At 47.0% G+C, this 15,363-nt stretch overlaps 1 protein-coding gene across 4 annotated transcripts in view; it reads left to right on the top strand.

Annotated features, from left to right (window-relative positions):
* Positions 1 to 2,489: 2,489 nt before the first annotated feature.
* The window catches only part of ZMIZ1 (zinc finger MIZ-type containing 1), a 338,520-nt gene continuing 325,646 nt past the window's right edge, over positions 2,490 to 15,363 (top strand). For 3 of the 4 annotated variants that reach the window (XM_030951382.1, XM_030951384.1, XM_030951380.1), the window contains exon 1: positions 2,490 to 2,840. The gene's annotated coding sequence lies outside the window, so the exon portion shown is untranslated. The remainder of the gene's footprint in view (positions 2,841 to 15,363) is intronic. The other variant, XM_030951385.1, reaches the window with a different exon arrangement.

Raw genomic sequence — 15,363 nt, 5'->3', positions numbered from 1 at the left:
ATATCAGTGGAATGTGCACAAATATAGTGGACAGACCTTGTAACCTTGTAATGGTGCTGCTGCACAAAGATTTAATTTTCTAATGTTCTATTTCTGTAAGATGGTTTCAAGCAATAAAGCATCAAAACCTATTGCTTTGAGTTTGCCCATGTACAAGACAGAAGTTTTGACACCTTAAAAAGGTATTGATTGCAAATGAATTCTTAAGGTATGATGCCCTGATGGGTGTGATTATCAGATTACTGTATTGCTACAGTGCCCTTTTTGGTTACCTAAAAGGCTGGGCCTTTTCTGTGCCTGCTTTGATGAGACATTTAATGCTGTGCAGGAGTGAAATGGGCTGCATTGACTGCTTAAGCCTGTGGACTACAGGTTACCATCACGGGGCCGCGGTGGCTCGGGGAGGAGGGCAGCGCACCATGACAGGGAGAAGCGAGGGTTCACTGCGGGAGCAGAACCCGAAGTGGCTGGCAGCGCTCAGGTCCTGGCCCCCGAGGTGCCGGACCTTTGGTGAAAACCCTTCCCTGGCGGGTCACAGGGTTCGTACCCTGTGCGGCCAGGGCAGTGGGCCCTTAGGCCGCGCTGCCCGGAGCGCGGCCCGCCCAGCCCCGCAGCGCCGCGGGGAGCTCGGCCCGGGCCGGCGGGGCCCGAGCGCTCCGCCCCGGCGGCCGCCGGTTCTTCCGGGCAGCTGAAGGCAGCGATTAGGGCGGCGGAGGCCGCGCAGGGCACGGCAAGGGAGGGAAGGAGCCGTGAGACGGAGAATCTGCTCCGCTCCCAGTCCGGGCGGGCAATGCCGGAGGGGCCCGCCGGGGGCTGCGGGGCGGGGTGCCCTGCACAGGCACCCCGTCCCTTCCATCCCCCGGGCCGGCGGCGGCGCCCCCGGCCGAGCCCCGTGCGCCTTTAAGGGGCGGCGGGCGGGCGGGCTGGCAGCGGCATTGTTCCCTGACGTCACCGCAGCCTGTGCGGCGGCGGCGGCGGCGGCTGCTCTCAAACTTGCCTTTGTTATTCGGCGCTCCCCGGCTGACACCGCGGCCGCTCGCAAAACGCGGAGCCGGAGCGCGCCGGAGCGGCGGGACGCGCCGCCCGCCACCGGCTGCCCGTCCCCGCCGGGGCTCTGCCCGCCCGGGGCTCCCCCGCGGCGCTGCCAGGCCGGGCGGCCGCCGCTCTGTCTCCGCGCTGGGGGCGGCCGCAGCGTCCGCGGGGACCCCCCGCGCCCCGAGGCGCTCGGGGGGCGGCCGGAGGCGCAGGGAGAAGGGCAGGAAGAGGGGTCTTTTTTCTGGGGATGCCACGAAGGCGTAAATGAGCGGGGCGGGGGCCGCGCCGGGGGCACTGCCCTCGGGGTTGGCGTAGCCCCGCGCAGATCGGCGCGGGCAGCGGCGCGGACGGGAGCAGCCCCGCGGCGGGAGCGCTCCGTTCCGTCTGCACGCAGCTGAAAAAAATATGAAAAAAAATAGATAATCTTCCCCTTCCCCGAGCGATCCGACATCCCTTTACAGTCCCGATCGTTCTCCTCCTCCAACAACAAGACGAATGTGACCAGCGAGAAGCTACACAGTGCTGTTTAAATTGCTTATCTTAATTGCATAATCTAACAAGCCCCGTTGGAGCAGGGATGAATATATTAGGCTTATTAACAACTCATCATAAAATATTGATTGTCCTGGAAGTGTTTTATCAAGGGGAAGAGAAGTCGAGGGAGATGTTTTTTAGCAGATTGGGGCTCGTCAGACAAGGACGGTTTCTTCTTCTTTTCTCCCTGGAAATCGGGCTGGATTTCCTAAGGAGCACAGGGGAAGAAAAACAGCACAAAAACACGCCCTATTGTTAGCGCCGGGTGCCGCGCTCCGGGCGGCGGGGGGGCCCCGGCCCCTGACCGCCCCCCCCGCGGCGGGGCCGCCTCCCGGGCCCGCCCCGCCGGGCACCGCCGCCCGCCCGGCTTCCCCGGCTGAGCGGGGACCCCCGGGAGAACCCCCCTCCTACCTGGGTGGCGGGAGCTCCGGGCTCTGAAAATAACAGCGGCCCCGAGGGTAGGGGTGCTGGCAATTAATGGAGGGGGGTGGGGGGCTAAAGTGCAATAACGGAGCGGCGGGATGTCTCGGCGTTCCCGTGTAATCCCCCTGCCCGCCCGGTAGTTCCTTCCATGCCCGTAAAAATTCCCTCGTGAAGACGACAGAGACGGAGACACCTCATGCTTGAGAGTGTGTTGGGTCCAGGGTGGTTTTCCCCTATTTAATAATACAAAAACACCGAAGGGAATATACATATTCTCCAGCTTTCAGTTTCCAGAGTGGAAGGGTTTCCGAGTGCTTGGTATTCAGGAGGACTAAAACGAGAATCCCCGCCTTAAAAGACACTGTAAGACAATATTTGTATTTTAACTCGTATCTAAGATTTTTAACTTGGTTTGATTTGGGTGTGTGTGTGTGTTGCGGGGAGAGAGGGGAAGGGAGAGGGCGAGGGGAAGAACATCCCTGTAGGAGGCAGCTCCCTTTCAGATAGGAATCTGGGACAGATTTTGCCAGCAGCCACAAAGCATGGCCCTTTGGTAATAGAATAGCCAATGTAATTTGACACTTCAACTTGCTGTGCTCTCTGCTAGTTGATTCACTTACTCACCCACTAACATTGAGCTCCTTTTCACTGTCTGTGGGCAAGGGGAAAAAAAAGGGGGGGGGGAAGGAAGAAAAAAGAAAGCAGGGGGAGAAGGAAGAAAGGAGGGGAATAAACAAAATTATATATTTAAAAATACCCGAGTAGAGCTGCAAATCAGTTGGGAAAGAGGATTTGCCTGCCTTCTTCCTTATTATTTTGCTGCTGCAAGGCTGCTTTGCAATCCGTAGGTAAGTTTCGCGTCTATTTGCGCTCCCTGCTCGCACCTCCCCGTTCGCGGCCGGGCAGGGGTTGCGTCTCGGCGGAGCAGAAACAATGGAGCGGCCACGCTGGGGAAAAAGGTGTACAGGGAGGAAAAAAAAAAAAAAAAAAAAAACAACGTATTTATTCTGCAAGGGGAGAAAATGTGTGGAGACTTCTTAAAGGGGCAGACTGTCCCCGTTGAGGGCGCGGGGCGAGCGAGCAGCGGCGGAGCCGGGCCCGGCGGCGGGGAAGCGGCTCTCCCCGGGCAGTGCCCTTCCCGGGCCGGCCGCGGGGTCGCGGGGGGACCCGGCCCGGGGCGAACTTGGAGCAGCCGCGGCGGGAGGCGGGCGGGCGCCGGAGCCGCCGCAAGCACAAAGGGGGCTGCGGGGACCGGGGCGGCGGCTGCCCCCGGCCGGGGCGAGCGCCGTCGGGGCGGGCAGGAGCCCCGCAGCGGGGCCGGGGCTGCGGCTCGGGGCGTGCGTGCCCGGCCGGCTGTGTGTGCGTGCCCGGCCGCCCGTGCGGAGCGCGGGGGGGAGCTTGCGCCTGTTCTCGGGGCTCCGGGAAGCTTGCCTGGGTGTAAATTCCTTGCGTCTGGGTTTTGAGAGCCAGTTGGGACCTGGGCCTCTCTCGCCAGGCAGGAGGAAGGAGCAGCCCCCCTCCCTCCCTCTCTCTTCCCCTCCCTCCCCCCGTGCATCTGTCCAGGAAGCCGCCGGGCGGAGGGGAGGGGGCGCGGGGGCACAGGGCCGGGGGTGCCCTGCCCGGCCCGACCCGGCCGGAGCTCGCCCGCCTTTGTGCGAGGGCAGCGGGGGAAGCGCTTCCAGGGGCGGCCGGCGGAGCTGCTCGCGGGGAGAGGGAGAATGGCAGCCAGTTAAAAGACACTTCAGGAATGTAAACATAAAAATAGGAGCCATCCAGCCACGCTCTTGTCCCCCCCACCCCCCCGCGGGGCTCGGGATAGCATTCTGGGCTGGCGCGGTAGCGGGGAAGGAGCCCGGCAGCCTGAGACAGGGGGAGGAAGTTGTTACTATAATCGGGGTTTTAGACTGTAAACTTTGTTTTGCACGTGCAAAGTTTAATTTCGGTGCCGCCTCGGAGGCTGCGATGAGAGACGCGGGGCGGCGCCTCGGGGGTGCCCCTTGGAGTGCAGCCCCCGCCGCCGTCTCTGCTGAAGGTGGAACCTGCCCGGCCGTGGCAGCGGGACCCCGCTTCGCCGCTTTTGTCTGGGGTTGCCGGGGTCCCGCTCACCAGCCCGGCAGCTGCATGACTCGGTGCAAATTGCGGCTGTATCGTCAGTTTATCGAGAGCGAAGCAAACTCAAGGCATAGCTGTGCTCCGTCGTCCGATTGTGCGCCGTGTGTATTTTTGTGCTTCAGTTAATAATCTGCAAACGGCTTAATGGCTCTGTAGTGCCAGAGGAATTGGTTTTCTCCATTTACTTCAGCAGGCCTGAGTGAAGCTGGTGTTCTGACTGCTTTTTTCAATGCATTGACACGAGAGAAGAGGATTTAACTTGGCAGCCTGAACAAATGCTCTATCAAAGGTTTCCTAAGAGACAGTAGGAGTGCTGGGGTGATGAATGACCTGGGGTAGTTTTAGGGTGCTACCTATGCAAGCTTTCTTTTAAATATGAAATGGCCATTTAGGGCTCTGAATAAAACTGCGTGCATCAGAAAGGCGACAGGCTTACAAAATTTAAAAGGGCAAAAGCCCATTAATGCTGTGGCAAGGCTTTGGCTCCCAGCTCTGGTTGAGTAGTTCCAACTGCCGTGAAGTGCCAAAGCTTTTAAGGAATCTTTAGCAACAGCTTCTCTCTGGCTGTGGAACGGACCTTGGCCTTGCACACTGGGAGTTTAATGGTGCAGCCTCTCCTCCCCACACGAGGGAGGAAAGGTGAGGGCAGCAGGTGGGAGGGCAATGTAGGGGTGAAGCAAAATCTGGAGGGGAATTTTTAAAAAGGGCTATATGCTGGAATGTATGGCTGAAACGACTTACTGGTGGGAACCTGTTCAGGTTATGATAGTGGGGCAGTAACATGGTACAGTGGGTAACTCGAAAATATTACTAGTACCAGCAGAAAAGTTTCACAAAGGAGTGTTGCAAAGCTAAACACCTTCGGGAAACAAATCCCTCTGACGAACATGGTTGGTCCTGGATTCAAGAGCTCCACTTCCTTCTCTTGACTGGGGAAAATGTACTATGGCATCAATCTTCTCTTGGCGGGGCCTGGTGCAGGTTTGTGAATGCCAGAAGACTCGCTCTGACCTTTCTCTGTTCCAAGCTGAGGATGTTGAAACACCAGCCATCAAACAAAAGAGACATTGAAAGCAAGATCTGCAGTGGAGCACGTGTGACTTTGAGGGTAGCTGAGTGCATTTGGTGGCCGTTTTCCTCAGAGTTTGGGGTGGGGAAGAGGAGAAGGAAAAGGTCGCTTATTTTTACAGTGAGGCTATGGAAAAGCTGACTTGAAATCCCCTAAATATCCCGTAGTCGAGTATTTTTTTTATCTTTTTAAGTGTTGTTTCAAAGTGCCTTAATTTCTGCTCTTTTTACATATGTATCTATAATTGCTACATTACAAGAGGAAGATTATTTTTTCCCATGGGTGCAAGGAGGACCAGGAATTTTGCATAATCCACTGTATTAAAAAAGAAAGAAGCTTTAAAAAAAAAAGTCTTTAGGATTATATTTTCTTTTAAAAAAAAGTCTTTAGGATTATATTTTAAAACAATGAAGAATTTCCTGGGATTGAATTGACAGATTGTGAGTTTTGTCTACACAAGATAACACTACCTTGAAAAGTGGCTGATTTAAAGATTATTCTGTAAATTGTAATTTAAATTTACTTTGGGCTCTCTGAATTTAAGAAGGACACCTTTGGGACCAGTTGATATAGGTATCTAACCTGCCAATTACATTCATGTCAACATGGACAGATGCTTTTATTGTTTGCATTGTTTACAGTTCACAATACCTTAAATAAACGTTGATCATGATTAGAAACAATAATTGAGTCTGTGGCAAAGGATCAATGAAAACTTTGTTTCAGGAAAGAAGTCAGTTGCTGTGTATATGTACAGAGAATGTTTTGTGCTCTCTGGGATGAAATAAATCTGCAATCTTAGTATGGCATACAATTCTGTTTTTAGATTATTTTAAGAAACCCACAAAAGATAATGGATCAGTTTTTGCAACATCTGAATGATTTCTCCTGTACAAGGAGTGGAAAGGCAAGGCTCTCTGTAGCATAGTTCCATTCATAACTTTTCTTGGTAGTTGCTTGCCCTTTGCCCCAGATCTCTTCCACTTTTATGGGCTCCAAAGGTTTTCTGTTGGGGAAGAAAAAAAAGAAAAAGCAGAACCAAACCAGCACCCCAAACCCTCCTGGATGGTAGCTACATCACTGATACTATAGTTGGAGACAATGTTGGCGGGTTTTTAGCAACTTAGTGTTTCTACTAGCAGCTTGGAAAGCCTGGTTTCTCTCCTGAAAAGGAAGAAAAATAGATCTGGGAAAGGAAAAAGAGTTGAAATTCCTTTTGCCTTCCCCAATGTTGTTGATAGGTTTCAGAACAACAGGGATCCAGCCTTTTTCCAGTCCCACAGAAGATAATGTGACTATGAGAAATGGAGGTAGTGGCTGGCCAGGAACTCGTGGTGTCTGCTGTGCTGCTCTAACAACGTGGGTGATCAAATGCTGCAGGAGGCGTGAGCTTGGCTTGTTATGGCTTTACCTGGGAAGCCTGTTTCTCATAAATAAGTAGGACTGCAGTTAATGCCTGTGGTAGCAAATTTGACCACTATGCAACTGACTAATTTGTTCACTCCTAGTTAGACCAATTTTTGTGAAATTCTATCCTGTATTACAGCAAAGCGGCAAGAATATTGCTGAAGAGTTAATGTTGGTTTATGTTTGTTCCTGTCAAGTGCCTGTTGTAGGACAAGCAGCAGAAGCCCTCCTTATCCATTTAGGTGTGTTTTATGGGAAAACACAGTAAGCAAAACATCAATATAGAACCACCACAGATAGACCTCCTGCTCAGATATTGTACGTTTTCCTTACACTCAATTCACATCTTCACTCCAAGTGTATGTAAGCCTTCTTGCTGATGACAAGTTGAAACTGTCAGTGGTATTAGAAATAATTTCAGCTTTAAAATGGTGTCTTTGGCTTAAAAGGTTGTTTTGCTGTATTGATTTCCTCCTCCCCCTTCTTACTATAAAGCAGAAAATTCTTATGTAGCAATTTTCAGTTCTTCACTTCCGTTGGGTTTCACGTGATCATTAACATTCAGCTTGGCTAATGTTAGAATATTTTAAAGAGAATATAGGCTGCTAGGGAAATGTCCAGGCAATGAGTTGTAATGGATCTCCGCAGCTAGACTGTTGGAGGCAGTAGTGTATTATGAGAGTAGGAGATGGCCTTACATTTGTTACATGTTATTTTTGGTTCTAATAATTTAAGATACACTCAAGTCTACGTTGCCTGCAAAGATGAAGTTTCCTGGCTTCAGTACAGTGCTCTGCCCTTCCCTTTATGGAGCAGGGCAGATTTCTATGGGTATTAGGTATCCAGTAAAAAAAGCAAAGTTGTTCTTAGACAGACAAAATCACTTTCAACCTAATTTCTCCTCTAAGTGTCAATAGAAATTAAGTTACTCCACAGGGAATGACTCATTCTTTAAAAGAACTTGCCCTTCTGAAGGCTCACATATAGGTGATCACTCATTCTGGAACACCTGTAGTTTTCCTTCAGTTGCTTATACATTTTAGTTCTGTAGCAGAGGACAGAGGAAGTAATTTTTACTCCTGTAGTGAATGGTATAACATCCAAGAAATCTTTTCTGGTTTGTAGGGGGATAGAATATAAGAAAATAAAGATAGTGTAGAAAGTAATCTTACCCCTAAGGAGTTGCAGCTGGGCCAATTATCAAAGATTAGGAGCAGGCCTGACTTTAACAGGCCACAGCTGTAACCAATGAGAAGAAGATGCTGTAAAAGAGTGGGGTGGGTGGGTGAGAGAGGAGCTGGAGTCAGTTGGCTGCTTTGTGAAGAAGGAGTCAGTGCTCTGAGGAGCTGCTCATGAGAAACACCAAGAAGGTATGAAACTTTTATTATAAGGACACAACAGTATGGAACCCCTGCAATAAGATGATGACAGTAGTTGATGCATTTTAAAATAAGTTTTAGTATCTCGTGAAATATCTAAGCTTGGAAAGGGATTTCTGCTCTGTACATGGAGAATTCTATAGATCAAGCTGGTTTGTATTTTGTCTAGTGTACTAATATTGGGGTAGTGCCATACAACCTATCACAGTAACGTTCCATTAACCTAAATGTGGGAAGCATAGCCCTGGTTAGTAATCCAGGGTTTGTTTTGACTCTGTAGACCAGCATTGACTTGATTCCCAAAGTGAAGCTGGAAGGCTCCTGGCTCCATACCAGGCAGCAGGAGGGAGGAAAAGAAATTTCCTCCCTCAAAACTCAAAAACTCATTTATATGCTCAAAACTCCATTTATATGCACAGTGCTACAAACCTGTGCAAATTTCATAAAAGTGCGAGTTTGTATTACCTCTACTGCTCATTGTTAGTCTATATGAGAGATTTCTTATAAATTTTATGTTGGCTTGTTTGTCCTGGCTTATGTCAGTGGATGGTGGAGACCTGATTTATAACTCATGTCCTCATGCTAGGACATTCTCCTTCAGACCTGTGAAACCTACCCAGGCAATGGTCTAGCTGCCTGATCCAAAGCCAGTTGTGTTATCTTCTTCCTGTAGGGCTGTATGCTAGTTTTTTGGTAGTCAGTATTGGCTGTGGGCACAGAGGGGCTGTGGTTGCTGTAAGCCTTTTTTATTTCCAGGGAACAGCAGCACTGCTGTCTGCCTGACTTCAGAAAGGGGAACAGCTCTGACATATAGATAATACATATGTGTTGTCAACGATAGCACAAGAATGAAAGCCACAAAAGTGAAGCATCTTGCGTGATAATGTCATGCAAAACTAGTATGGAGATGATTGTCTTTATTTGGGTTTTCTTCAAATCTTATTTGTTTTCATTTTCTCAGCTCTTTGCCTGGTAACTGGTAAGTTCTTCTGGTGATTTAGTTCACTAGTCAGCTTGGTCCAGATAGCATTAACTAGAGAATACTGACTGCTTGATCTAATGCACAAATGTGGGGAAACTGCCTCATTTGTATGGCAGCTCTTTGTGTTGTGAAATACCATTTGTCATCTTTGCTGATTAGGTAAAAACATGTTTGAGGAGTAAGAGAAAAAGTAATACCTTGACAACAAGTTTGTGTTGTCTTTTGGATTTGTGTAGTAGTTTTTGATTCCTTTGAGACTTCAGGGCTCCGATGACTGACTGGCTGGCACAGTGAACGGTATCTGTCTTGGAGATTTCTAGATAGTCTCATAACTAATCAGAAAGCATTATTTATTGGGATTGCAGTGACATAGATATATGACAGAATAGTAGGGGCTTCAATTGGCCATTTAGTAGCAAAAACAGTTCCCTTGATGTGTATCTGCTTGTTTCTTGGCTACATTCCTGATTCCCTTTGAGAACAGTGGAGTCTTTTAGGCTGCTCTGAAATACACACCTCTCTATCTCCATCAGTAAATTCTGCATTGCAGGTTTCTCTTCCTGTGTTTTTGAGCACCCATTCTGAAAACAGATGAATTGATTTAATAGTAGTTTATTGTGTAAATAAGGGCACCGTGGGGTGCAGGACAGTGCCGAGGCTGACACTGTGGGGCAGTTGGTGCTTGAAAAGGTTTGAGATGGGGCTTCCCTGGAAACTGTCTGGCCTCATACTGACAAAGAGGGAGTCTGCCTCACCAGAAGCAGACATCATCGTAAGCTTGTAAGGTATTTTTATGACTTTGATTTTGTGTGGAACTCAGACCCGACCCTTGTGCTCTTCTCTGGGACATGACTGCTGTCCAGCAGCCTGCTAGATGGGCATTCTCCAGCTCAAAGGTTACCATCTGCTCTTGGTTATTTTGGAGGTGTGAGAGTGTGATGCATGAGGGGAAAAAATCCACCCCAAGAGAGTTGAGTGACAGGGAGGAGAGGCTTGAGCCCTGAGTAGCAAGACCTTCCCCCCCCTCCAACTACAGCCACTTCCTTGAGGAAATGAGAGAAACTCATCAACTGCTGTCCTGCTGTGTCTATGCTCAGTTGGAGCAGCACTTCTGTTTGTGCAGCCTGAAGGTGGGATGCCTCCATAGATGGTGTGAAAATAAGAAATACCTTACATATCATTGCTTTCACATAAGCCTTAGTTTTCCTTAGTATTGCACATCTCTAAGATCTTGGCTGTTGTAAATGACAAAAAGAAGCCTTATAAACATGAACATTTTCTTAGAGAATGCATTTTCTTAAAATACATTGCAAAATACAAGTTCCTGCAGCTAAACTATCCTGACAATAAGCACTATTTCACTTCCGTTTTAAAACTATTTTATATTTTTAGGTGAATGGAAGAGCCTTGATTATCTCCCCTGTCCTGTCAAGCTGCACCAACCCTACCACCTGTGAAAAAAAGGGGGCAAGAAAATGCTTTAAAAAGTACTTTTAGAGACAGTTGACACTAAATTCTTGGAAAAGCAGTTTGTTTATGTATCTACCCGTAGATGAGAGAGAGAAGTGGTTATTATCCCACAGGTTTGCAGGGGAAAAGAATAATGATATTGGTTGTCAGGCAGTCTACCCAGTCTCTTAGTGTCCTTCTTGTAAACTCTGTTTGTTTAATGCTTATAACTCTTTTCCCAGCAGTGGGATCACAGAAGTTAACTTCTTTACAGCTGTTATACAGCTTATGCTTAGGTCTCCCTTACAGCAACCCAAGGCTTTCCCCGAGCCTTTTCAAGTAAAGCTTCTCTTCTCCACTTAGCATAGGTTGATTCACTTTACATTTAGTTAAACTTCTTTTTTTTAACTGGAGTTCTTGTTCTAAGGATGTCAGGCCAGTGAACTGTCATCCTGTACATGCTTTTGTGATCTTACTATCTCTGCACACTCAGTTCACTGTCCTCTAGGTGCTTTACAAAACCACAAAACCTTACCTTTCTGTTTCACAGAAAACCAGGATGCTGAGTTGCAGTGGGCACTTATGTGCAGATGTGGATGGTAGTTCTGTGACTGAAAACGTGAATTCAATGTGTGTTGTGCTGTCAAGGCTGTTTTTCTACAAACTAGTGTTCAAATTGATCCCATTCACAAGTCCCTTTTTGATTCTCGGATATCCACTCTGATATGTCTCACCTGGTGAGACTTAAAGCACCTATCAGTTCTGCTTTTAGATGTTTGTTACAGGAACTGTACTTGAGTCTTTGCTTGTTCTCTCAAGTGTGAGATTTCTCCAGAAATCTACATCACTGTTTTAAAAAGCAGTCCAGCTGGAGTTAGATACCATTAGAGATGGGCGCCTAGTAGCTTTCCAAATGAATGCGTAGCTTTGGCTTTTGGCACTGTAATACTCTGACATCTCTCACATTAAAATCATAACAGTATTATGTAAGGAGTAGTTATTTTGGGTCACTAGCAGAGCCCTCTCAGACTTTGTTAAATCAGCCTTGCAAGTTAAAATACTTGGGCTCCCACCTTCTTCCTGCAGCTTTTTGGCAATATAAGCGTGTGGGAGCTGTGTCCTTTCTCAGTCATTTGCCCTCTGCTTTGCTCGGGCTGCGTGGCTGGCTCTGAATCTGCCTCTGCCACAGCAACCTGTGTGACTGTGGGGAGCCCTTGGAGAGGAAGGGCACACTCAGCACTGCTCAGCCCTGGCTTTCACCCCCCCAGTCCCAGCTGCCTGGAGGTGCCACTGGAAGGAAAGAGAAACCAGGGGGCTCTGTGGCAGACAGGAGTTGGGTGGGAAGCTGGATGCCCAGGAAGGCTTCCAACTGCACTAAACCAAGTCCTACCTCTGCAGCAGGCACTTGCTTGTTTATGTGTAACTCAGGAGTCAGTTTCATTTGGCCTTGTGTTATTCTTTAGCAGGGGACAAGTAAAACACCAGCTGTTGGTGACCAGCAGGAGATAGGGTACAGAAAGAATCCTGGGGAACCTTTGCAATGTTTGTCAATAACAAATACTTATACCTGGTGTTTAGCAAAGGTACAGTTTAGATATGAAAGATGCCATACTTGGACTTGTGTGAGCATTATAAATGCTTCCTTTGGAGACCAGTCCTTGCATTCTGAGTGATCCTTGGGTATGCCCAAGGGATGGCCATTTGGAGATGGCTTATACTTCAGAAGCAATCAGCAACAGGACAGGAGATAAATATTTTAAAACATCCACATGAAATTGCTGTGTCCTCAAAGTCTGTGCGGCAGGGAGAGCCGAGCTGCTGGATTCCAGTGGCAGTGGCTGGAGCTGTGCAGGTTGAGAGAGTGGGGAGGACCCCTGGGGCACAGAGCAGATGGTGCTTGGTGCTGCTCAGGCCTGGGTGAGGCAGTGGTTCTTTCTGCAAAGGGCAGTGCTGCAGATGGTTAGTGCTTCAGAGCTTTTTTGAGTAAAACGGGTTCTGAAAATATTTGCAATCAATTTTATTCTACCTGTATTCATGGCAGATTGCTCTTTTGTAAAGGAACCAATTGAAAAGCATCTGAGAGGTGTAGGCTGTGGAGGGGAGAGAAGGACAAGGTTGAGGTGGCAGCAGTGGCTGCTGCTGGAGGGTTCAGAGTGGAGCTCTGAGGAACTCTCTGCAGGCGAACAAATGAGGGCCTTAAATTCAAGATTGTGCTGCTTCTCTTATCCTTAAGTAAGGTTGTTTTATCCCCAAATAAATAAAAAAAATGCTGAAAACTTAGGATTCATCTGTTGATGTTTCTTTTGTTAAATAATTGGTACTTGGAACATCTATTTTTAAGACTCTGGCATGTTTCCTCTTAGCTACCCTAGAGCATGGCTGCTCCCTCAGAGTGGTGGTTGGCATGCTGCATTTAAGGCGGCGTTTTGTAACCTTTGGATATCTGCCTTTAGCTCTCTGATAGTCTGTGATGGGTCCTTGTAAGCTCAACGCTTGGGGTGGTTCACCCAGGACAGCCCCAGCTGGGTGTTTGTGTGCCCAGAGCTGGGAGCACCAGGCACATGCAGGTAAACACATTAACGAGCTGAAAGGAGGATAAAGTCGATGACAGGCAGGCTGCTATTGTGTGGTGCCCAGGCTGTGCCATGGTGACTAAGACGCTGTGATGGTTTCCTTATTGGCCACCATCTGTCTGCTCCTGGCTGGAGCCGCTTGGCTGGCACTCTGCCTTGGGAGAGGGACCGGCGCTGCCTCGGCGCAGCACCCGGGGCAGCGCTGGGCAGGGAGGGGACCATGGATACCCGGCAGGTTTATGGTCATAGCTGTGTGATACACTTGTTTAATCACTTTGGGAAACAAACCCAAACTTCTGAGACAGCATTTTCAGTGTATTCGTAAAGATTTTGCATCCTAAATGCCTGTATAAATCATTCAGTGCGTAAACTTTTTTGCAACACTTTTTGTGAAAGAAAATCTGGTACCAGTGCCTAATTTTGGAATATCAGTGTTTTGAAAATTTAAAGGAAACTTCAAATGTTTCTAGCAATTTTGTGGTGGCACACAATTTGAAATTCAGATTAAAAAATTTTAATTTGGTCACCCAAGTAGAAACAGCATGTCAGTGTGGAGGCTTACTCCTTTTTCTGAAATTGCAGCTATTGCCTTCAGTATGTTTTTCTCAATAAAGAGAAATGTAAATCAAAAAAACTTGTTATGTAACCAACATCTTGTCCTAGCAATATCCCGGCATATTAAATAATAAATAGTACATATCTCCGAACATATGAAAAATAAAAAATATTTGAAAGTATATATTTTGCTCTAGTCATGCTCATCTTCAGTGTTCGTGAATTTATACCTTTTTTTGCTGAAGAAACTGGCAGCCAACATTATCTGAAAAACTGTTAATAAAAGAAATGAAATATTGGTGAGTCAAGCTCCCATTTTACCAGTTGCACCCAATTTAGGGATATTTTGTAGTAAATGAAAGGTGAATGCATATACACCAACCTCTCTTTGCTTTCCTTCGTTGTTTAATAAGGCTAAACCCCCAAAGGAACACTGAAGAGGCAGGGATTCTTTGGCAGTTGATCTATTTGTGTTTTTAATGTAGAATATTTTTAGCCTGAGATGCAAAAATATGTACTTTTGTATTGAAAGAGACTGTTGTTTCCTTTTATTTTAAACCCTGGATGAGAAACAAGATGTCAGACCTATTATAATGCAGCCCAGTAATTAACATATGTTGGTCTGCCTCTGCCAAGGATTTCTTATGAGTAATGCAAGTTGCACAAGTAGAGGAGTCAGGTGGTTTGTCAGTGAAGAATCATACACATGCTTGAGTGATCAGATCCTAGAGACACCATCTGAAGATAGAATGTGTATCTCTGTTTGAATCTAAGAAAATGATAGTTTAAATGACCTCTCAGCTGCCGTAAGTTTAAAAATCTGGGTAAAGTCAGCTTTTTCATGATGGAATTTTTTCCCGAATGAGGCATATATGACCAGCTCTGATCTATTTTCCTAATAAATGTTATGGGAAACAAATGGTATATTGTGGATTTAAATAACTAAAAGATTCATGAGCTCTGAAATGTGCTACAATTAGTGTTCTTTCTACAGGCAAATTTTGTTCCTTTACCTGAAAGGAGACTGTTGCACACCCACTCATGGTTTAATGTGGGCTCACAATTAATGAGTGCATCTTCTGCACAACTGTCTCAGTGTGACCCCATCACCTTGGCTGAAGGGACTGGAGTGTGGGGATGTAATAGAATCAGTCAATATCTGCATATATTGCAAGTATTAACAACTTACAAACACCAGAGCTTCTTTGGTAGTTTATCACCATAGCGTAAAACCATCATTTTTTTTCTACTTCAGAGTTGTGTTTAATTTGTAGTTTATATTTTGACACTATCTGTTCAGCTATAAATCAAGCTTGACTGGGACAGTGATGGCCTTCAGACTATCTTTTGGTTGTGAATTCACAATTGTTTTTGCAATGGGTGCCATTTTCAAGCTATGCAGTGTGGTTAGTCTTGAATAAAACAACTTTCAATAAAGGAAGTGGATTTTGGTGCTTAGACTAATGATTAGACTAATTTAAGATTGCCAGCCTTAAAATATTCAGCCATTAGAATCCAGGCATATAAAATAATTTTAAATAATTATAAGTTTGAATTCTTTTGCAAAGTCTGCCTTTGGTACCCTTTGGTTTAGGGTCCATATTTTCAGGTTTCATCTTGGCTCACAAGCACTAGAAACTCAATAAAATGGACAGAGATGCTGTTATAGTTGGTTCACTTAAGGAGTTGGAGCTTTAGAGTACACATGAAAGTACTATTAGGCTTAGCTCCAGGACTTGTTTCTCACTTTCTGCTCCATTTCCATGCCATGTTAGGTCGTGGTAGGTCCAATTCACCCATGGAGGGTGTTTGCCACCCTTTCTCAAAACAAGGTAGTGCAATTGG

This window comes from Camarhynchus parvulus, chromosome 6, assembly GCF_901933205.1.
Source record: "Camarhynchus parvulus chromosome 6, STF_HiC, whole genome shotgun sequence".
Classification (NCBI taxonomy): domain Eukaryota; kingdom Metazoa; phylum Chordata; class Aves; order Passeriformes; family Thraupidae; genus Camarhynchus; species Camarhynchus parvulus.
This window is presented reverse-complemented; position numbering and strand designations above follow the sequence as displayed.